This window comes from Strix uralensis, chromosome 8 (genome assembly GCF_047716275.1).
Source record: "Strix uralensis isolate ZFMK-TIS-50842 chromosome 8, bStrUra1, whole genome shotgun sequence".
Taxonomy (NCBI): Eukaryota; Metazoa; Chordata; class Aves; order Strigiformes; family Strigidae; genus Strix; species Strix uralensis.
The window spans coordinates 22853012-22877887 of record NC_133979.1 but is presented as its reverse complement, the minus strand read 5'-3'; positions in this window follow the sequence as shown (position 1 = coordinate 22877887).

The window sequence follows — 24876 nt, the reverse complement described above, 5'->3', positions numbered from 1 at the left end:
TTGCCAGATGAATGGCTGGTAGGAATTGATTTCTTTATTAAGAAGTCACTCAGAAGATTAAACAAACTTTTCTGTGACGTGAGAAAATTTAGTGCACATTATTTTGCTGAACTGGAACTTCTGTTTTCAGCCTGGAGGTAATGGCCCACAAATACAGGTTCGCTGCTGCCATTGTGACAAGGACTCTGTACTTTACAAGACAGACTCTGTCTTTTATTTCTGTCCCAAACTAATACTTCTGAGCATGGTATGTCGCAGCTACAGTAATGATCATGGTAAGTAAGTAAGCTGTGCTTTGGTTGCTTCTCTCCAGGTTGCTTCTCAGGGCAGAGGCCGAGCTTCCTGTTAGTCATTTGGACAGGACCAGGCAATCCTGTGTCTTTTAAACCAGACCTCAGCCCAGTTTACAAGGCTCAACTTCACCTAGTACCAGTAAGCCTTTCCTCAGAGCAGCTGTGACAGCACCTGATTATAGTGACCCAAAAGCACGTTCTTCACAAAAAAACAGTGTTCATTCTGTCACCTGAAATGTGCAGGGTCTGTAGGTCCCTTGTCTGGGAAAACTGAGCTGCAGCTGCTGACTTGCTGCTATTTTAAGAATGCGCCAAACTCCAGGCAGCAAGTGGGAAGAAAATTGTAATGTTTTTAAAGGTAGTTACATTGCTTAACATTTTTATGAGGAAAATTTTGAAGTATTTTGTGTATTACTATTATCCCCAGGTTATACATGGTGGGACTGAGATAAAGTACAGATCAGCTACTTCCTCAAATCCATGTGAGAGTTAAGTGATGAAATCAGGAACGGGACCCCCCACCTTGGCTTTCCATTACATGCTGTAACTGTCACATAGCCCCATGTCATGTACATTTCCAGTAGCTACGATTCTAACTCAGCTGTTCTCCCTGCTATTTAATTCAATGACAATATGTGCATTTGGGGGGAAAAAAAGGCCTATTTTTTTGGGCAAGCCATGTGTGCTGTTTATAGTCTCAAATGCATTTAGTGTGAAAATCTGATGGCTCTCAAAAATATTTTCCTGGATTTCTTGCTGAGTCTGCCAAGACTGATAATTAACAGAAGTAATTTTTGTGACAGAAACAAAAAGGCTGACCATATGTTTTGTTTGTAGTCCTATACTATTTCTCTAAAAGAAAAATGGAACTTCAACCTGTGTTAAGAAGTATCAGAACTGAAAACACAGTTCATTACTTACTGGTGTTTACACTCAACAAAAGTAGAATTAAGCTTTTATGTTCAACTGCCTTATTAGAAACACCTAATACTATTTGATTAACAAATTTTTATAGGTCCAAGGACAGCTGGCTGAGCTGAGATGCTGAAGCATGTTATGGTGTGGTATTGCCTGTGTGTCAGTGTGTGAGCTCTATCCATAGTTGATTCAAAAGGGAAAACCCAGGAGCCAAATATCAGCCTTGCCATGTGTATAGTAACCATGATGTTTGTAATATCACATCACATTACAGCAGAGGTTCAGTCAGGTACTGTTACATTCTCCTAACTCTGTATAACATTTAAAAAAAAAAAAAAAAAAAAAAAAAAAGGGTAGCTGCCTCAGATGCTTTATTCTGGGGGAAAAAAATCAACATCTGCAGTTGAGGATGATTCCTGACTGCTGCTGATAAAAAAATTCTCATAGTATTCACTGCTGTATAATAAAGTAAATAAAATAAAGATGGACTACACAAAAGTGTTTAACATGTATGCATGTGAACACATTTATGAAAAATATTTTATTCTAGTCCTTCAAAATGTCTCGCAGGACGGATAGTGAAATGTGTTAGATTTTTCATATTTGATATTTCAATAATACTGACAATGGTAATGGATAATTTGCACATATAATAGCTTCTGTGTGTTACGATAGAAAAGTTATTTACAGCTTTCATCTAAACAGCAGGTTTCTTTTACATGCACCATGTATTTATTTGGCAACTGGAGTAAACAGGAGTATTAACAACCCTTGAGTAAGGTATGGGAATGACTATTCCTAAGACAATAAATACTCAGTCACCCTTAATTCACTTTCCAACCCTTCTGCTGAGGTGCCCAGTAAGTCTGTTAATTGGTAGTGGTCACTCGTGACAGGAGCAGCGGTAGCCAGGGAAGCAGAGCGAGACCTGTGACCTCCTTCTTCCAGCAGCTACAAACAACTGTCTGTTTAGGAGGATAATTCCAGCTCCTTTCTGCTGACCTGTGCTGGATTCAAATTACTGTCCTAAATGGAAAAACCTGTGCAAGGGCCATGACAAACTTTAAATGCATTTATTTTTAGGACACTTTAGCAGAGGGCAAGCAGAGATGAGTAAGATTTTGAACCCAGGAGATCGCTGCTCTTCACACAAACAGTGAGTATCTGACCTATAATTGAAGATAGGTCATGGTATCTTATTTCTTGAGGGTATTATAGTACCCACAGGCAGTCAAAGAGGCAGAGGAGTTATGATATTAACACAATTCATATGCTGATGAGCCAGAGCTCTTTCACATAAGAACTGAGTTACAGTTTGTGCAACTGAATGAGAACCATTTCAGTGCATGTTATCCTGTTATTCTTCAGCTGTGTGATGTCTTTAATATTAACCATTGTCTTTATTTCTGTATCTGAGTAATTCCCTGAAAATGGACACAATATTAATAATCTTGAATAGTTTAAAAATTTGCTGATATGTACTTACAAATGCTTTAATCACCTTGCCAAAGAGAATCAATAAGCAAATATCTGTTGCCTGGAAAATGGTTCAGACAAATTAAGTGGTATGCATTTATTACTGCAACAGTATCAAACAGACCGGGTTAGAATATTCTTGTTTTCAGAAATTCGATGCAATGCGGCTTACTACAAGCAAGAAAAAATCTCCTTTCTGATTAAAGAGTACTGCGAAGGGCAGGTCAGCCATCGATGCCAATGCTCATTTTAGACACATCCAATGTGAATACAACACTAATACAAATCTGAAGGATTTAAATCTTGTTAATATTAGAGTGGACCAAACCCACAGCTCTTGCCAACCACACTGCTCAGCCTGAGAGAGAGCAGGACAGTATTCCCACTTTCAGAAACTCAGAAGTTCTCTCTCTGAAAACAGAAAACAGTTTGTGTCATCACAACAACACAGAGAGATGTCAGTGAGGGCTGTAACTTCAGCCAAGCATCTCAGAGCAATCAGACAAACTCTAGTGACAAAGATTCAGCGTTAGTGCAAATGGCCCTAGTTATAAAGTAGTGAGGGGAAAAAAAGACACGCTGTATAGGTGAAATCTCAGTAGACTGATTCAATTTTTTCCATGAAGCATTAGCAAGGTTTTAAATAGCTGCAGCCTGCATATTAAAAATGCCCATGTGTATAATACATGAATAAGGGCACCTTGACTGAATACATTATGGAACAGAACTGTCATCTTCACCCCCTTCACAATCATACTTCTGCTTCCTTATGTGAATAGACAAGAATAGTGAGGAGCACTTATCAAAAGTTAAATTAGACAGTGAATCAATGTATTAAGACCTTACTTTTAAAAAATAAGCAGCATCCCTCCACCAGTTCCTTTCTTTCCACCACTTTCTCAAATCAGGCCATTTCTCTACAGCTCTTTATTTAGACACAAAGCCTGGTAAATGATCATGTTTTATCCACAGACTGACTGGGGCTTTTTTGTGATTCATTCACCTGCTGCTCCTGCAAAGATGTAATCCCATCTTCATTTATATACCTAAGAGACAATTCAGATACAGGAAAGAATGTATGCTACCAAAAGGAGGCTGCTACATCTGCTGTGCTTGATATATGTGAAGTGTGGCAAAAATCTCTCTGCAGCTGTTTGTCTTTGTATTTAGGATGAGAGGATATAATAATGCACTTGCAGGGCAGAAGTGACTCACTGAATATTTCTACAAGATATGTAGATTTTATGCTGTGCTATTCAATAAAATATATATATTTATTTTGACAAGCCATATATTCCTGGCCCATAAGCCTATTTCAAGAAACAGAGACAGAATTTTTGGATCAAAGTAGTTTGACTTTTTCCCCTAAGTATTGATTCCCCGTGTAACCATTATTTTGCAGCTTTGTAGAAAGGCTAGCAATTCAGCTTTTTAATGACGCACTCTCTCTAATGATGGAAGGAAAAAAAAACCCAGTAAGTTTTCTTGTAGAGGTGGCTCTTGTCTACGACACTGGTTTTTAACTCTCAAGCGAGTGGAACAATGTATAGCTCCAAGTGATGACACTTATGAATTGCTGTTATCAGTAAGAGCTTGCTGAGAAAATGAAGCGCAGGCCTACACTTCTACTTTATGTTCTATGGAAATTAAAACCATCTTACGCCCTGCATGCAGGCCTTTATGGATATCTGAACTGCATTTTTTCCATTTGACTCGTGCCTCCAAGTCATTTATTTCACTTTCATATGCAGAGATTTTTTTTTAGGCTATTTATGATGCTCCTTTGAGTGCACTTAAGCCCTCCTTTTTAACAGGGGCAGGGCACACAAGGAAAAAAGTTTCTTCTGGACAATACTTTACAATAATAGAATTCAAATGATGTTTAGGAAATGGAAATCTCTTCCTATTGTAAACACAATCACTTTCTAAGTAGGAGCAGGCTTTTACCTGTATTTACTATATTTCATCATAAGTAAGGAAATCTGGTTTGCCTCTTCTTGTGTGACCTTGACAAATCATGTAATCTTGGCAACCCTAAGATTTCATATGGCCCCAGAGCTGAACAAAAGTCCCAAGCTTCATGCAGCGGCAGGGTAGATTGCCTCAGCCCTTTGCAGGCTGTGCTGTGTTCAGTGCCAGAGCAGTAGCTGGCGGGGAGGACGGAGCGACAGAGATCATTAGCAACCCTGTGAGACAACACTTTGGTAATCTACATTGTACCTGGGAACAAACATCAGTACTGCAGGGAAAAAAACCAAAAGATGCAAGATCACTAAAATGGCAGAACTACCGTGTTTGCTTAAAGAAAAAATAAAATCAGCAAACAAAGGTATTGGCAAGCAAAGGACTCGAGGTTTACTGTTACCTCCAGTGGAGGTTTCACTGTCCTTGTGTTGTGCACCATCCTGTTACACTAAGGATATGAAATTAAATTTCCTTTCTTCTCCAGGACTATTTGCAAGCTGTTCCCAAGTCCCACATCAACACACACTTCTTACTTGAAAACGGCTGCCAAAATTGTGAAGATAAGAAAACAAAGTGATCAATTCCTGTTTAAAATGATCAGATAAGTTACCAAAACCATTTTTTTTCTGGCTGCCTTTTCAAACCCCTACTGAGATAAAAGGGGGGGTGGGGTATGAAAAAATCTGAAACCTCCAAGACACAGCCCTTTTGTGGGAAGGTTGGAATGGTCTTTTCAGTGCTTTCTCTTTATCTTTAAAATTTTTAGAAATAGAGATTAGAACAGACTAAAGAAAGGGATGAGACACCCTAAAAGGAAAGCATGAAACAATATTTAAATGATGTGTGTCTTCATTCTTGCCTTAAGGCATGCTGAATTCATAAAGAAAGTCCCCGGGGGTATTTCACAGTGTGGTGGTACACAGCCTGCTTCACTGACAGGTCATTACTGCATATCATGCTGGGATCCAGTACACAGCACACTGGTGGCTGCTTTACCTACCTTGGTCTCAGTGTAGCCCCTGTAAATATAAGTCAAGGACTCCGTCTTTGGAAACCCAGGCGTCCAGGCAGACTCACAAAACAATAGGTGATTGATTTTCACTACAGGATAGAACTGTCAGAAAAAGTTATCTTGAATTCAGAAGGCTTATGGACAGGGTCTTTGCAAAACTTAAGTGTATAACATGGACAACTGTGTGGCGTTGGCTTATTGAAGTGCTCCTTTCTGACTTCATGCAAGGTAGCAGACTGAGGGGCTGAAAGAAATTCATTAAAAAGTGCATAGCAGCAAATACAGAAGAATAAGAAGGCTGAATGTAAAATAGATAATAGAGATGGATGAAACTGAGGAAAAAATACTCCATTAGTGGGACATGGCAAAGGCACACCTCACAGCTAGCACAAAAACTGCTTTTCTGTGTTGCATGGTATTTCTCAGATAAGAAAATCCGTGGTTGGTATGAGAGTTTTGCATGGCCATTTTGAAATCTAGGCTGGCTCCTCTGGACTCACAGGAGGTGTCAGCAGCACTGATGACCCTGAAGAGGGAAGAACTCCTCTCCAACCAATCTTCCTCTAGCAAGAAATTGACCCTGGCCCAGTTAAGTAGCAATGTAGTAATAGAGTAAAAACCACAGGTACTTGGAGATTGGCCTAGGTTTGATGATCCACACCTTTTATCAACTCTAGAGCTTTGGAAATTTGCATTGCTTGTACAAACTCTTAGTGAATAAAAGCTTTTTAATAGTGGCTGATGCCTGTACAGATTTTGAGAGCAAATCAGTCAGGTTTCCTGATTGAAAACTAGTGCAGCTGTGAAAGTTTTAGGGATAGATGGAAAATGGAAAATAATTTTACTTCTTTCCAGTAAAATACTCAGCTTTCTGGAATCAGGCAAAATTTTAAGGCTTTCAGACATGCTGGTTATTTAGATCTGTTTGCATTTAGATTCAGAACCTGAAAAATTAGTCTTCTGGCAGTATTAGTACCCTCCTAAAACTGAAATACTGGTACGTAATAGTAACAGATACACTCTCAGGACGTGGCCATGCAATGAGTAAAACCCAAAATATTCAACTTTTTTGCTAGATTAACAGAATTTGACTTTTGGCCAGTTAAAGTAATTCTTCAAATCCATTGTGGTCTTCCTGTAATTTTTCTGACTAACTGGACGTTGAAATCACTTTTTGAAATACAGTAAGAATCTACTTAGCATTAGAGTGGGAAGTGTAACCTGTGATCTTATTGTTCTTATTTTAAATCTGAATGAACGTTTCTTATTATAGTGGAATAGAAAAACACGTGAATCAATAAATGGTGCTTCAGTATTAGCTGGAAGAATTGAGGAGGCGCAGCTGGGGCTAAAAAATAGCTAGAGGCTGCCTTGTAGTTGTTACTAATCTACCTTGTGAAATCTTCACCTCTGTACTTTTTCTTTCTTCCTTTCTTTCTTCTTTCTCAGAAATAGCCTCAGTCAGTTCATTGATTTGTTTTTACCCCAGATTTTTAAATTGTAAAAGTAGTTGTGACTCCTGGTTTGACCAGATACCATCACCTTGACAGCACTTGTAGGCTTGAATCACAGCTACCTGCTATGTTTGGAAAAGTCCTTAGGTTATGAAGACCCCGCTAGATCATTGCATGGGAATATAAGAAACTAAGGCTATCTTACTGCACTTATTTGCAACATAAGCTTTAACAATAGTTTCTTGTTTGAGCACTAGTGTTTTTAAACCAACAATGTGATAATATGAAAAAAAAAAGGCAGAGGGTGTGGAAGGCAATTATTTATCAATGTGGATTAAGGAACAAGTGAAAGGGTCAATACGCTTATTGTATGATGACATGACTAATCAATGCATGCTCATTCTCTGTTTCATCTGCGTTACTGAGTTAAATCCTGCGCCTTTGTGGCTACAGAGGACTCCTTTGCATTGCAGCCAGCCTGTTTTTTTCTACAGAAAGGCAGAAAACAATGCATGGCCACATGGGGGTACATGGCCAGTGGACTGCACAAAGCTAAATTTCTTCACTTGCTCACACAGTAGTAATATCAGTAATATAATGGAAGTAAATAGAAGAAAACCTAATAATTCTAGAATAAAGATAAATTTAATGCTACACACACAAAAAGCGACCAGGCAAGTAAATGTGCAGTCATGTTGCATCATGGCAGGGAATGAGGATTCTCTGCCTCAGCTTCCCCATCTGTAAAGGGAGTTGGTCCATGAAGTTTCTTGACATCCAAAAATTTTTTAAACCACTCTATAGATCAGGCAAGTTTTCTTTCAGGAGACTATTCCTGATTAAAAATGGTTCCTAGTTAGGACACTTTCCTTCATGATCATTTGCTTTTGTAATATCTCATTATTTCTGATTTCTGTATTCCATTATTCTCTCAGCCCACTCTCTTAAGTTCTTCTCCCAGCATGGTGATAGTTACCGTACCACCCTTGGTCAATGTTCAGCTACATTACATAATTCTCATAGATGTTCCTCATCAGTCAAACTGTTCTGGTGCTTAAACATTAACATTGCTTTTTGGGTTTTTTTCCCTAAGCTCAATATCTTACCATCTATCATTGTCCTTCGTTTATAGCTTGTCAGCCAATTTTAATTCCATGAGACAGTGCTCATTTCCAACCCAACTGAGATTAATTTTCCAAGTATGATTTCTGAGGTATTGCATCTGAGGTCTACTGATGCTGGATACAAGATCCAAAATTGCTCTGTGTTACAAATTTGTGACCCCCACTGTAGTTACCCTGTGTTCCAGCACATATGTCTACCATCATAATTTCACTCATTGCTGTTTATTGCTCATGTTTTTGCTGTCAGCTGCTTACTTTCCTTTTTAAAAAAATTTTTAAAAAAGAACAATTAGAAAAACCCCCTCACTTCCATTATTTTCCTAGGGATTGTAATGTGATTTACCAGATGATAATTTCCACGATTACTCTTTATTCATCTTCTAAAGTTCAGTGCCATCCAGCCATCTGTTGTCTCATTAGTTCTGCAAAAGCCCTAGCCTACAAAGAAAAAAAATTACTCACATGGATAATTTTAAGTATGTGAATCGTAATGATGCAAAGGAGACTGCTCATATTTTTTGAGCCAGGCGTATAGATAACTTTTGCAGGACCAGGCAGTAAAATACTTTCAAAAGATTTCTTTGGTTACTCATATAAAGTAATTAGCGTGAACACTGCAATGTACTTCACAAAGACATGCTAATAGGACTGTATTATGTTCTTCTATGCATTTCTTTACCAGTTTTTTATCAATCACCTAGGCATCAGATTTTTGACAATATGAAGAGCAGTGTAAATCTGCGTTAACCTGAAGCATGTTGATGGATGTATGCTTTCAGGAGATTTGGAATCAGATGCAAAGTCTTCATCCTTTCTTAATTAACCATTTTGCGCTCTCTCTCTCTCTCTCTCATGGCACTAGAGACCCACATACCAGCACAGTCAGCTTAGAATCAGCATGATCAATTTTTTGGTATTCTTCCTTAAATAGCACATTTTCTCCCTTAAACTACTTGTCCTCATCGATACACATAAAACCCCCCATCTTATTTGACTTATGTTCTGCAACCAGAATTCACATTTTTCTGCCTAGAAAGGTGTTACTGCAAAGGAGCAGCTCTTTTCCATACCCCCTTTTCTGACTATATCTGAGAACCGTCTTTCAATTTGTTAAGGCACTGCTCAGTAAAATCATCTACCCTACACCAATTTTAGAGTGCCATTATTAAGGTGTGAACCATTTTGTGAAAGGCAGCTTGTTATTGCTATATATCATAAATATCCTTCAAACACCCACTCTTTGAACTTGTGACTCATCAGTCTGGCATCTCAAATTCCCTTCTGCTAATTACAAAATACTGATCTTGCTCATTGCCACCATAACAATAACACCTAGTTAGAAAGAGACTACTTTTTCTCCTGGCAAACTGCAATGTCTCGTGTTTCACTGCTTTCTGCCACTTAGCTTATTAAATCAGTTTGCAGATAACCAGTTTTCCACATGCCGCTGCAAAATCTTGAATGTTCTTTTGTAGGCCACTGAATTCAGACTAGGTGATGTGGAATATGCAGTATGAATGTCACTTGTTATTGTTGACTTACAGAGCCTACCCCAGCTCAGAAATGCATTTAGCCATGCATTTTATTAAGCGATATAAGAGATTATGTATTTTTATCTCTCAGTATGGATCAATGAAACAAAGAGAAATCAGGTATGTTTTCTCAGGACCTGTAGTAAGTTTGCAAGTGAACTTTCTGAAACTCAGCAAATGTCTTAACTGCAACACTGTTCCTCTTGAAAGGGTAAGGCCTTTAAGTCAGTCATTTACTCCTAGAAACTATTAATCAGAAAAGGTAGAGGCAAATTCACTTACCTACCTCTAACTGATTTGAGACAGCAGGGAGTAGTTCAGGGTTACTTTAGCTGCTTTTATATTAGTTTGTAACCTGCATTTTGATACAAGAACCGGCACTTCATCAGCCTGGGAGAGAGGAACATCCCAAAGACAACTCACCCAGGAGAAACTGAGAGACTGGCCTAACTCTGGAGTTGGACTGTGTACAAACATAAAAAATCAACAAATACTGCTTCCCCTAAAACAAAACCAAAGCACAACATATCCCCAGTGGGCTCTTTCAAAGGTAGAGATTTAAATTCCCACATTACTCTTATTTAATCATAGTCCAGATGAGAAGTTATTAATGATAAACAAGTGTTTGGTCTAAATACCAATATTAAACCCACTCTGCAGAGTTGGAAGTTTACATAGTTGACTGGCTGTGAAATAAATGCTAGAATGAACAACTTTCACAGGTCAGGAAAGAATTTGCATGTAAACATCCTGACAAAGTAAGAAAGCCACTTTTAGACAGCCTCTAGATTAAAAGCATTGTGAATTCATTTCAGACTTAGCATAGCAGTCCTGATGGACCAGCATGCTCTCTGGGATAAGAAAACATAACATCTCCGGAAAGAAGAGACTTCAGTGGAGCCAAGCCAGTTCAGAATCATTTAATTCAAAATCTCCACGTAATTTCCTTTTATTGAAACCATTATTAAGAAATACCCTTCAGCTTATCACATGTGAAGCATAAGCTTTCTTTGGTATTAACTTTGACACTTGGGGGATTATATTAATTTTGGTGATAGTACCTGTTAGTGAGCATTTGATTGCCCTCAGTGCAGAAGGATTTACTCTTGTTATTGATTTGTTGGCAAATATATTGGGTGGAAATCCCCTGGTATTGTTGGTACCTGCGGATTCCAAATTTTATTGGATTTGTGAGCAATTTTCCTCTGTGTTTAAACTTGTGATCACTTTATAAAAAGAAGAGCCCAAGAGTAAGGTGAAAAACAAATGTTTGTTTCTATTTTGCTGAAAAGGAAAGCTGCCTTGTTTTGCTTTGTTCCTGGTTGTTGATTGCATTAGTCTGGCTTCTGTCGTGGTAACTCTTGAGACAGAATACATTGCTAAGGGAGCCAGCAAGAAAGAAGCCATTACCTCTAATGGGCAAAGGGTCATCAGGGAAAATTTTGTTTCGTGCAGAGGATAGAAATCAAACTCATCTACCCTTTAGTTGCCACAAATAAGTGTACGGGCTGATGTGACTTCTTTTATGGCACTATTTTCCTCCTAAATAATTTTCTTCAATCCTTTAGGCAGGAGTTAATGAAAGCCAAGAATAAGCCAAATTTGAATCCTTGCCATCCCGACCCCTGAAGCCAGGGTCGTGGGCATCCAGGCAGCTCCTCCTCACTCACACACACCATGGCAGGCAGGTTCTGGGGCTGATATGGCACACAGAGGGCTGCCCCTTGCCTGCAGGCAGGACACAGCCAGGGAGCAGGTCCAGGCATCCCTGGGAGTGTGTGGTGATGACAGTGAGTGTCCAGCCTCCCCATTCCCATGCTGTGCCTTTGTCTCTGTTCCAGCAATCAATATATTTTTAGTCCTTAAATCAGGCCCTCAGGAGAGCTAAATTGATTTATCTTTATCAATTCTTTCCCAAGGCGTAATCCCTCCATCCTTACACACTGAAATTTCTGGTAGAATACCACAGAAGTGTCACAAATAATAAATGCAGAATTGGGCTCCTAGGAGACAAAATGTCTCCTCTTTAGCTATTCTTTAAGACTGATTCATAAAACTTGATCAGAATTAACAACAACAACAAAAAAGGGAGTTTAATTAAACCCATATTGGGAAACGTCTAAAGAAATAAAGTGTTTCATTATGTTCTCTTATTATATCCTACAATATTCATCCAATTAAGGTTAGCACTCAAGTTATTTTTAAGATGTGGCATGAATAAGATAACCTAAGATATCGTATGATTGCTCCAGCTGAGACATAATAGTTGAAAGTCATTTTTTCCAATAAAATAACAGTGAACAGTGCTATTAATTCATGGTAATGATGCTACTGGGAGAAGTATATGACTTCCACTGCTGAATAATCAACAAAAGTAAATTAGCTTTAAGCAACAGAATGTGTATGTATGTCTGTGTCTCTGAGTGTAAATGACCTTGAAAATAAAGAATTGAGAAAAGAAAATTAAATACAGTTTTAAGCATCATAAGAATGTTTTTTTAAATGACGTATTCTGAAATGTAATCCACGTGAATTTAAGACTCTGCAAGGCAAAAATAATTGTCATTCTCTTCTTACATATTTTAACTAAAATGCACAGGTGTGTACTTCTACCTGAAACCTTTCAAAATTTTAGCTTTATTACATGAAGAAATATGGTTCCTGGCACATTTCATTTTCACTTGTAACTCAACAAAATCAGAAGAAAAACTTTACATTTAATAGATCTGCAGTCTCTCAGTCCTCACTGTCTCTTTCAGGTAGTCTGTATTTAAAGAGAAAGCATTTATCTCCATTGGAGATGTTTTTGATCAGCCTTTTCAAGCTGATTTAAAAAATCAACTTCTTAACTTAAGAAATTATTTAGTTGTATTTATCAATTAACTTGATTTTCTTTCTTTCTGCCTCCCAGAAAGTACATATTTTCCAAAAAACACCTACTTTTCACCTCCAGTACTTTTTTGTTATTTAATCAGGTGTGCTCAATTTGCACTTTTACCTGTTCAAACTTAATGTGTAAGTTCAAACCCCTCTTGTCACCTTTGCAAAAAAATAATTTTGCCTTTTTTTTGCAGACCATTTCTTACATTTTTTCATATGTAGGTACTCCACTAACATCCCCTTACTCAGTGCTGCTTTACATTTTTTCAGATTGCTTTCCTTACAGCCCTTTGCGTTGCTTCCACATTCAGTCCCTCTCATCAGATTGGTAGATTGGTAGCTGTACAGCAGCCATATATTTTTTTCTCTATTAGACAGTCTTAAATATGTTAAATGTGTTTTTATGTGGAGTGAAGCTGTTGTGTTGTGAAGCTGATTGACACAGACTTTTACAGAAAAGAAAAAAAAACCACCAACTTTTGAAGACTTCGTATTTTTCAGTTCAAATTTGAAGATTTGAACCTTTTCCAGCTATGAAGCTTCAATCTTCATAGCTGGAAAACTGGAAATACCCAAGTGTTGATTATTTAATTTAAGAATATCCCTCTTTTTTGTTTGTTTCTTTTAAGATACCCATTTTCCTATGAAAATGTAGATGGAGATACATAAAGTAGAATCACGGACTTATTGAAATCTTGAGTTTTATCTTGACTTGAAAGGAACCAGCACCTCTCCAACAGTTTATGTGCTGTAAATGTTCTGTGTATGAATATATATAAACAGAGTATTTTTGTACATAACCTCAGAGTGGCCATTGTGAAATGGTTATATTGGATTGGTGTAAAATTGTTATTGACGACTATTCTTAAGCAGAATTTAGGATAGCTTTGTAGCATCAAGGGACATGTGAATTCCATAATACTTCTACAGCCTAAAAGTGAAATTTGAATGATGATAAATGTATGAGAGAGACATAATTAGAAGCACTTTAGAAGCAGATTTGTATGGCCATTCTAACCATGATTTATTTTAAGAAACTGAAATCTTACAAGCATGGTACCATAAAAGATACTGATATACTACAGCGTCCTACTATTTCAGGCAATTTTGAAAACAAAAGCATTACTACAACAAGCTACTGTGTTATAAGTTTTGAAAAAGTTAATGAGCCTTTGTGTTGTTTTGGTGTCAGTTTCCTCCTGTAAGAAACACCACAAATGTTTTATAAGGCTTCCCAGAAAAATATGGCTGACTGTGCTGCGCTGTCCTTCCTTCTGCTCATCTGGTGTGCCACCTTCTCCAACGAGTTGGCTGTTATGGGGAAGGACTTGTTAACTAAGAAGTTATTAAAGTCTCATTTTGGTTCATGGAAACTTCCTACAGGAAACCTGCCTTACGTTTTCATTTCAGTCATGCAACAATTAAATTTGGGACATTAACTGAGAATAGAAGAAGAAAGAAAAAGGACAAAGGAGAACAGAAGCTGAGCAGAAAGGTAAAGCTAGGCAGAATCTGAAAGCTAGGCGCTTTCTCTGCATGAGGCAATCTATACATAGTGTAAGTAGGTATAGTCTGTGCATGCATGTCTAGGTACATGCATTTTATACTTTCTAACTATGCCTGGGTGAAGAATCAACACTCTGTAATCAGTTGTAAGATTCAAACTTCTTTTGGTGATAAAGCATCTGAAATAAATATTGCAATGTGCACGTGTATCTCTTATATGGTGTTATTGACTGAAAAATATGTAAATAATTTTGAGTAAGTAAGATATATATGATAAACTAATTGTGACTGCCCTGGATGACACTGGCTAAGTAGACAAATGTGTCTTTCATTGATTACGATGTATGCCTTAGAATTTTTTCTTGGGAAAGATCTAAAACTACAAAATTGTAATTAGTTTAAAATTTACACTTTCTGTTATGGCTCTTAGTGATAAATCTTTTTAAGGGTATTTACAGAAGACAGAAGAGTCTGGACATGGACAATTAGAAAAAATCAAGACCTGTTTTGAAATGTTTTGCGATGTTTTCTGAAATTGACACAGAACATATGTCAATAGGCATTCTCCCAGCTGAAATTTGGATATCCTATATGCATTCCTACTGAAGACATGGCAAATAAAGAGAGAACTATTGACTTTTCACTAAGTCTAAATTTGATACAATGAAGACATTAAAGTAGCATCTAAGAGGGCTGAGGAAAACATCAGGAAACCAAGAGCACCATCCAGGAAAGCCCACTCATTAGCTGATTGTCACCTGAGATAATGATGAAGTTATTCAGGTTAAAAGGTCTTTATTTCATTTTCATCTATGTGCAAGCTAGGCAAATGACAAATTTCCACTAGCAGAAAGTGGTAAAACAGATTTTTGTCTTTGCAAGTGGGGACTTGCTCAAGGAAAGTTTTCACCATATCACAACTGTAATTATTTCAAAGTCTTGCAGGTAGTTTGCCAGTGCAATGGATGTTTCAAACTGAATGAATACCCTATTATGCTAGATTCCTAACATATCTGTGGATTTTTATTCCTGTTCTGAAAGAGTTTGGATCTGATGCTGAGTAATCTGCATGTCATAAGTGTGTAGTTTTCAAAGCTTTCTGTGTACAGAAGATGTATTTGGAAGAAAATGGACTTTGATTTAGCCATATCTCAGTGTACCTTAGATTCATGCAGCATATATACATAAAAGTATTACCCTGCAAAACAGAGTACAAAAACTCTGAGAATTCTGGAAGCTGGTGGATATATGGAGGGCAAAAAGTAAGAATAACTTCTATGCTTTTCTTAAAGTATGTTTATTTAAAGCCTGGCATATAGATTTTTTAAAGATATATAGATTTTAGATATATGGATTTACATATAAAGATACAAATTTATATATATTATATACAGTTAGAGATTTAGATATAAAGATATATATTTTTAGATATATAGGCTAGATATTTAGATTTTTTTTTAATGATCAGATCAACGATATAAGGAATATTAATTGAGATCTGTTGGAAAATGAAACACTTTATGTGTTTCAGAAAGAAAAAACACAAAGGAAAGCTCCTGACCTACTTCAGGTTTTTTGGAAAGAATACATGTTAAAAATATGTGACTAAATAAGGTAATATGTTAATAAAAATAGAGAGACTTTTTATGAAAATCCTTGGAACTTTTTAACAATTAATTTCATGGGTTTAATTCCATTTTGGAACAAAAAGTCTTTGAAAGCATAAATTCCCCTGCAGAATAGATACTCTGGATCAGCTGTAACTTTGTGCTTGTGAACATAAACATGTTCTCAAACTGATTTTTCAATGGAAATAATGAACAGGTAGAGGTTTGTTTAAAAACTGGATGGGAAAAGCTAGGCTCCTAGTAACCAGGATGACATTAGCATTGTCAAAATGATTTGGGGATGTCTAAGATATCTAATATCTAAGAGACCAAAGTGGTACTTCTGAATTTTGGCGAGATTCCTAAGATGCACCATCCTAACTTTGAGATAGTTTAGAAAATTGAACCATCTAAGTTTATGTTTGCATTTTCAAATGTGCTAAACACCTTAACATCATTATTAACTTTATTGTTGCCCAAAAAATTTACTTCTTTTGCCTCTCCCTTATATAGCCAGATGAACAAATCTCATCAACAAGCTGATACAGAGCTGCATTTAATGCAATATTTGGTGTTTTGAGAAATATTTTGCACAGATTTTTTTTCATAACTACCATTCTATCAGGTAGTGCTCCTGCTACTTCTGTAATATAAAATAATAATAATAATAATAACAAGAATAAGAATAAGAATACAGCTTAGGAGGACAGAAAATATTTCAGCTTTTGCCACAGATAATAATGTAATTTAGAAGGGAATGTGCAATGATCTAGACTACCCCCAAACCATAAGGAAACTATTTTGTAAGTTGTAAACTTCTAATTTGCTTTCCTTGGCAAAGTTAATACATACCCTATAGTGGACAAGATCCACCAGTGTATTCAACACCAAGTGATCTTAACTTGTTAATTCCTCATTCATTTCAAACTGCTAGAGTACATGAGAGTTCAAATGCATCTGATGGTGCAAGTAGGATTTTCATGTGGTTTCCACACAGCAGAAATAATAGATGAATGAAAATCTCTGCCATGCAAATTCTTTTCTGGAATGGCAAATGAGTTTGTGACATAGTTACTAAGTAGAGGTGATCACCACAGTATTGATGATATATGCTGTTCTAAAGCTATGATAATTAAGGACCGTAATGCTTTGGGCATACAGTCAAAATTTCAGGGACTGATTAAAATTGGTGGATGTTTATCTTATTTTTTAACTCCTTGGCAATACCATATTCTGCTTTCTTAAGATAAAAAAATCTTCAGAGTGATTTACTTATGTTTGTCATAAGAGACAAAGAGAGCTTTGTGGGCACTCATCTAAAGAGACAGTTAAATATTAAGCTGCAAACTATCAGTGTCTCAAGATACATTTGCCATTGACTTTGTTATCTCCATCTTCAGTTTAAAATGAATGCCATCTTACTAGGAGAGTGATTTAAACATGAGAACAGCTTTATGTATTTTTGTATGTTGATCTGGTTATAGTTAGATGTCCCAGAAAAGACAGACACTCAGAAAAATACATTCACACAGCAAGTTATTTATGAAAAGTTGGAAGAGGAAGTTCCTTTACTTTTCCTCGTAATGAGCAGATAATTCATGCTCAACAATTTCTTTGATTTGTATAGCCTATTTGTGCTCAAGGAATATTCACAAGGAGATGGGGATTTTTCTCAGATTTATTCAATATTGAATGTATTCTCCAAATGTTTTTTAAAATTGTTTCCTCTTCAGTGTGATCTCCAGTTCATGTTGTTTAGCTGTGAGCTGCCAAACAGGACTTTGAGGTTTTTTCCCCACCCACTCACTCATTAGGTGATCATCCACAAATTTCAGATTAGAGCACTGAAATGGACTTTCGGCAAAAGTTCCAGGAAAGGGCAGCAGCAAGATGTCAGTTAGAAACAAGGGCAGAAGGACTGCAAACTTCAGCTAAAGAAAATTAATTCACAAACACTTGTGAACAATTATGTCATTAGCCACCTTGTTCTAATCTTACCCAGTTATACCATACATTAGCATAAGACTTAAGCTATTTGCAGACTATGTTCAACACTTAATGTTGTGTGTGAAAACAAATGCTCAGCTTTCAGCTCTGTAAACAAATGAGGGATATCCAGAAATAGTTTATGTTCTGTCCTTATAAAGAAAGAGTAGATAAGAAAAGATGACTATATCAGTAAAGGAACAGCAGTTTGTGCAGTGGGAGTCTGTAGGCAATACGGTGTTGAACTGCACAACAGATTTCTAGGACATTTCACACTAAAGTGAGAAGAATGGATTTCTGATATACATATATTGTCTGCAAAAATCTAGGGAGCATTTCTGCTATGTTCTTTATAATCTTCCAGTTAAAAAGAGTCTGGTTCAGGACAACATAGAAATAACTGCTAATGGCCAACTGAGATGAACGAGAGAGAAAGGCATGCATATGTGTCACCTTCTCAGTCCCACCAGGGGGTCTCATTAACACTTTGCTTTTAGCAAGTTGAAGGCAGAAGTTTTTAAGTCTGTCTAAGGATATGCCCTGATGGGAAGTTTCAGGCATTGTGCTGGTTTTGGCTAGGGTAGAGTTAATTTTCTTCACATTAGCTAGTATGAGGCTGTGTTTTGGATTTGTGCTGAAAACAATGCTGATAATACAGGGATGTTTTCCTTATTGCTGAGCAGTGCTTACACAGTCAAGGTCTTTTCTGCTTGGGTTGGGGGGTCCACAAGGATTTGGGAGGGGACACAGGTGGGACAGCTGACCCCAACCAACCCCAGGGATATCACATACCATATGGAATCATGAAGAAAGAAGGGGGGGGACACGTTCGGAGTGATGGTGTTTGTCTTCCCAGGTCACCGTTATGCATGATGGAGACCGGGTCTCGAGATGGCTGAGCACCTGCCTGCTGATGGGAAGGGGTGAATGAATTCCTCATTTTGCTTTGCTTGCACATGCAGCTTTTGCTTTGCCTATTAAACTGTCTTGATCTCAACCCACAAGTTTTCTCACTTTACCTTTCCGATTTTCTCCCCCACCCCACCAGGGGGAAGTGAGTGAGCGGCTGTGTGGAGCTTAGTTGCCAGCTGGGGTTAAACCACGACAGACATTTAGATCTTGTGGTCTTCTTTCTTCCATAATTTTTGCAACATAGCTTTTTGCATATTGCCAGATTTTGCAATACTTGCAGTAATGAGAAATGTTCAGTCTTTCTGTAGCATATGCATGACAGTTAGTCAGAATATTATACTATTTATCATCAGACTATCCTTCCCAGAGAGACCTGTGTACGGCGTCTCAGAAAAAAAAGAAGAAATAAAAACCTACAGCAAATTGGTTATCATGGGACCATGTTAATTGCTGACTGTATAGGGGATGGAATTTGTTCTGTTTGTCTAGCTACAGGGGATTGGCAAGGGGGAGGAGGGGGAGTTTTGTTTATTTTTCAGTTTTGCTGTTGGCTTTTCTGTTAAAGACAAGATGATCTGGGTTCAAGTGCCTGTGACTTGAACTGTTTAAACTGTCTTGCCAGAGCAGAATAATATTCCAGACTTCGGCACAAAACTTGGAAAATACTTCCAGGTTTTAAATGGCACCTCTGCCCAAGTTTGAGGCAACGTTATGTACCTTCTAATGGTCCTCACCTCAGATTTGCATTTCACCAATACTGAATTATTTAGTCACTGTCACTCAAGTATAATAAACTGAATTAGTGATCTTCTAACGATAGGATAGGATAGGATAGGATAGGATAGAATAGAATAGAATAGAATAGAATAGAATAGAATAGAATAGAATAGAATAATTTCAGTTGGAAGGTACCTACAACAAAAATATAGTCCAACTGCCTGACCTCTTCAGGGCTGACCAAGTTAAAGCATGTTATTAAGGGCCAAATTGTCCAAATGCCTCTTAAACACTGCCAGGCTTGGGGTATCAACCACTTCTTTAGGAAGCCTGTTCCAGTGTTTGACCACCCTCTCAGTAAAGAAATGCCTCCTAATGTCCAATCCAAACCTCCTTTGACAGCTGTGAACCATTCCCACAGGTCCTGTCCTTGGATGCCAGGGAGAAGAGATCAGCACCTCCCTCTCTGCTTCCCCTCCTCAGGATGCTGTAGAGAGCAATGAGGTCACCCCTCAGCCTCCTTTTCTCCAAACTAGACAAGCCCAAAGTCATTAGCTGCTCCTCACAGGACATTCCTTCCAGCCCTTTCACCTGCTTTGTTGCTCTCCTCTGGATTCACTCAAGGACTTTCACATCCTCCTTAAATTGTGGGGCCCAGAACTGCACACAGTACTCAAGATGATGTCACACCAATGCTGAATATAGTGGGATGATCACCTCTTTTGACCAGCTGGTTATACTGTGTGTGATGCACCCCAGGATGTGGTTTGCCCTCTTGACTGCTAGGGCATGCTGCTGACTCCTGTTGAGCCTGGTGTCAACCAGCACCCCCAGATCCCTTCCTGAAGGGCTGGTTTCCAGCCACTCCTCTCCCAGTTTATGCTTGTGTCCAGCATTACTCTATCCTAGGTGCAGAATCTGGCATTTGGACTTGTTAAATTTCATTCCATTAATCATAGCCCAATGCTCCAATCTATCTAGATCCCTCTGCAAGGCCTCTTGTCCCTCAAGAAAGTCAACAGCACCTCCCAGTTTGGTATCATCAGCAGAGTTGCTAATGGTGCATTCAACTCCTGCACCCAGATCATTGATAAATATATTGAACAGGACTGGCCTCAGGATTGAGCCCTGAGGAGCACCACTGGTGACCGGTCGCTAGTGAGACGTAGCCCCACTCAGTACAACCCTTTGAGCTCTGCCCTTCAGCCAGTTTTTCACCCAGCTCACCATGAACCTGCTCATCTCAGAGTTGGACAACTTGTCCAGAAGCACATTGTGAGGGACAATATCAAAGGCCTTACTAAAATCCAGAAAATCTACATTCACCGCCTTTCCTTCATCTACTAGGTGGGTGACCTTATCATAGCAGGATAGCTAATTAGTTAAACAGGACTTTGTGAGCCCATGTTGACTGTGCCTGGTGAGTGCATTATTCTTTAAATTACTTTCAACAGTACTCAGTATAATCTTCTCCATAATTTTTTCAAGAACTGAGGTTAGACTAACAGGAAAGAGCATTTAAATGGCATCAGCTCTTAAGATACTCTGCCATCCTCCTTCTCCTCCACTTTCCATCCTTAACTTGTGGCCATGTGCCTTCCCCTCTCTCACATAAGCACAGGGCATGGGAAAGCTATCAATTCAGAACTGAAAAGCGATTGTGACTTTGCTTGATTCACATCTTATTTGCAGGCCTTGTCAGTGTCTCAAAATCTTTTTAATCTGACCTGTTAAGACTCTGGTTAGAAGAAAAGTTAATCCTGTGTCATAGCTGTTAGTATGCAGAGCTCTATATGCTAGGCAGAAAGACAAATTCTGACTTCTATGGCTGTGAAAGGCAAGACAGTGATTACTCAGTGGGGTCAATGTCTTTCAGAGGGCATCTTGCTTCATGCAGTGTGTGTGTGTGCTGAAGTTCTAAGGTTCTTGAATGGTTGGCTGAAAAAAATCCTTTATGAGGTTTTATCCAAAGTATATTGATGTTGACAGTTGCATAGTAGCAACGAGGAATTGTAGTGTGCTTCATCTGTGTCCCAGGAAGACCCCTGGCTGAAGCAGTGACTCAGAGACCTTCAATAGACTACTGGTGTGATGGAAATGTGTGTCAAAGTGTAAATTAGTCAGACGTGAGAGCCCTGAAGACCTAAACAGCTGAAAAGAAAATAATGTTTTCCCTAAATGCAAGCCACTAGGTAGTTTTAACAATGGTTTGTAACTTGCTGGATAAATCTAGATATGAAAACCCAGATCTGGGGCATCAGTTTGGCACCCAAACTGATACTTGGGTATTCTAGGTTTGCCTGAATCCTGTTTGGACCATGAAATGGCTCAAAATTTCCCCCCTTCCTATCATCATACATCATGTATTGCTTGCTGAAAAAATAGCACAGGCTAACATTTTTGTATTTTAATCCACAAATTGTACATATGAATCCATAAGAACTAAAGTGCAAGAACAATTCTAAATGGTAAAGCAAAAGCTTGTTTTTCAAATTGTCTTTTTTACCTATGAAACAGCACATAAAACTCATTCACGGAGATTAGTTTTTTACTAAAAAGCTGCAGGATCTTTAAAAGAAATGGCCCTTGATTATGTGCTTATCTAACATGTGGGGAGTTTTAAACTGACTACAGTGATTTGCACTTTGACCCTGCCTATTGAAACAAAAGTATACTACAGAAGGAACTAGAAGAAGCCAGTATTAATAATGGATGCTTTTATTATTCTAAAGCAGTTGCAATCTCATTTCTAGTTGGGCAAGTACTTATAGGGGACTGAAAGGGCTTTTACACAGAGATATGCTACATAATTTGTTTTGCATGCTCATTTGGAGTTCTAAGAGAAACTTATCGGGACCTGAGCTGAAAAAGTCTTCCTAAGCAAATAAAACTATAATAGTGATCTAACATATGCCTTCAACCATCTGTGCTTTGCTGGCTTATAAAATTTCTATGAGAGTTTGTTTTGATGATGTAAGCAGCATTTTCTCATGCTTTCTATGCATGAAAATACAGACAAATGCAGGGATATTACACTGCCTTTCCATAAATGAAATATTGTCAGTAACCTGTTTTCTTTAGGAAACAATGCTATACTGGCATTCCATATCCTCTCCACTACTTATAAACCAATAGGCCCAAGACTTAGGGGAAAAAAAAAAAAAAAATCAACCTTCTCTCTTATTCATATGGATTGCCTTTTTCCTTCACCTTTCTTCTGTTAAAGCAAATATTATCAATAAAGATTTTGTAAGTAAGTCTGACGTTCATGTTTAACAAAAGCTAGAAAGAGCTTAGAGAACTCATCCGATATAGAACAGGAACAAATTAATATTGTGATTAATGTGATTTTCTAGAACTAAAACTTTCTCCTGAAAGGAGATAACATGTTTTTTTTTACAGAGAGAAGAGTAAGAGGACTCTAATATTAAATTTCTTTGGTGCTTTAAACAGGCTAAACATATTTCCCTTTGTGTAAATATGAAGTGATGAAATTTTGGTTTTATTAAACTAGGTGGTACAACCACCATTGCAGATTTCTCTAAAGTTTCTAGCACTATCATTAAGACTGAGCTTAAAAGTGTCCATGCTCTCGAGAACCTTTCTGCTAAATGTAAGCTTCCATTCTTCTGATTTAGCAATTCAGCTGAATACTTATAAACACAAAAGTAGCCCCTAGAGAGCTCTGTCTGAAGTGTTCTCTGGACTATGCATTTTGCAAATGTGCATTAAACTTTTGAAGCTAGCATACCTGTAGGGCTGTTCAGTGTAAGTACTGGCTGTTTAAAGAACTGGGAAATCTGCTCACTTACTCATCTGTCTTTTCTAGTCAGTATTTCGATAACGTGTTGAGAAATTAAATTTACAGTGCCATATTTTCTTTTATAAAATTAGAATGTCTGCTTACTAGATCATTTACCATGCAAAGATGTTGAAATTATAATTGTCTATTGACTTTTTCATAGGTATGACAAAAATCAGACAATTTCTGCTTTCATCAAGTGTGATGATGTTACAGCTTTCTCTGAACCCCTTTTTGCCTATTTTTAAGTTTCCTCTGTGGGTTTTGAAAATTAATTTCTCTTATTGTTGGTTTTTTAGTTTTCTGAAAAGGAAGGCAAGAAAAGCAGAGAAAGATATACAAATACAAGGGCAAATGAGAGGCAGAACTGTAGTGAAGTCCTCACAGCATCTTAATCTCCCCCAGAATGGATTTAGTTCAGGTAATGTGGGAGAAACAGGGAGGGTGAGTGAGAGGAATAACAGCTGAGAACTGTTCTCATGTATGTTTTATTTTTAAAGACTGAAGTTAGATGTGCTATTCGGAGGTTGCTGAAAAATTGACCATGTCTTCCTGCTCATTATCAACTACTCTTCCTCTTTCTAGTTCTAGCAATTTTATATCATTCTGATTTTGTATGGGGAAAAAACAAAACACTACTGTTAAAAGTTTTTAAAATACTCTAGAGTAGAAAGACACAGACTGGCGAGATATTCCAAATATTGCAATGCCAGCAAATTTAAACAGAGAGTGATTTTAAGGGCATTGGAAGGGGATTGTTGAATCTGGAGTGGAATGGTGACTCTACACTAAAGTTGAATGCAGCCAGAACAGTACATTTGACTGGAGCCTTGTACACAGCATTGCCTTTCTTTTGCTAGGAAAACTTTCAAAAATCCAGCTATCTTTGAAAAGCAGAAAATAGATTTGACTACCAAGGGGAAAGAGCATGAAGCCTTGCAGAGCTTTTGCAGTCTCATAGAAAAGATGAAAAAAAGGGTCTATAAGAGAGATATAGAGATATAGATGAGATTCAGCCAGGTTTTGCCAAAATGATTGGGGTAAATAAGTCTACAGAGACATGTTCAGAAGCCGTCTTTTAGCAGATAATATTTCAGCTGTAAACCACTTATAATGAACAGTTCAGGTTCTTGTTGCTGATTGGTGTCTTCAAAATCTTTCAGTGTCTCAGCAGTATTGGTTTTGGACTATTAGATCTTGTCTATACAGGTAGTTACTGCAAGGTAAACATAAAGATATGATACTGTAGTACAGTGAGCTTTTCTGCATATAATTTCCTTTATAGGCTACCTGTGGGCAAAAAGCACAAGCTAACCAATTCCACTTTTAATACTAGCCCACGAGGAGTAGCTGTTGCATGTTGAATGCACAAAACAGACTTCTTCCATATCCTAATGCCCTCATCTGTGTTACTTTGCATAACTTAGACCAGTCTTGTGGCCCTAGTGTTACTCTAATTTTCTGTTGGTGCTATGAAACAGCAAATAGGATGTATTTTAGTAACTCAGCCCCCTCAACCAATGCCACTACAACTGAAATCTCAGTTTAGATTTTGGATGGCTTGATTCTTATTTTCTCCATGCTACTTTATCCATTCTTTACATTTTTTCATCATGTTCACTGTAGGGTAGTCAGAGCAGATTATGGGATGTGTCATGGTTCCCAGAAGTACTCTTTGCAAAAGACAATTCT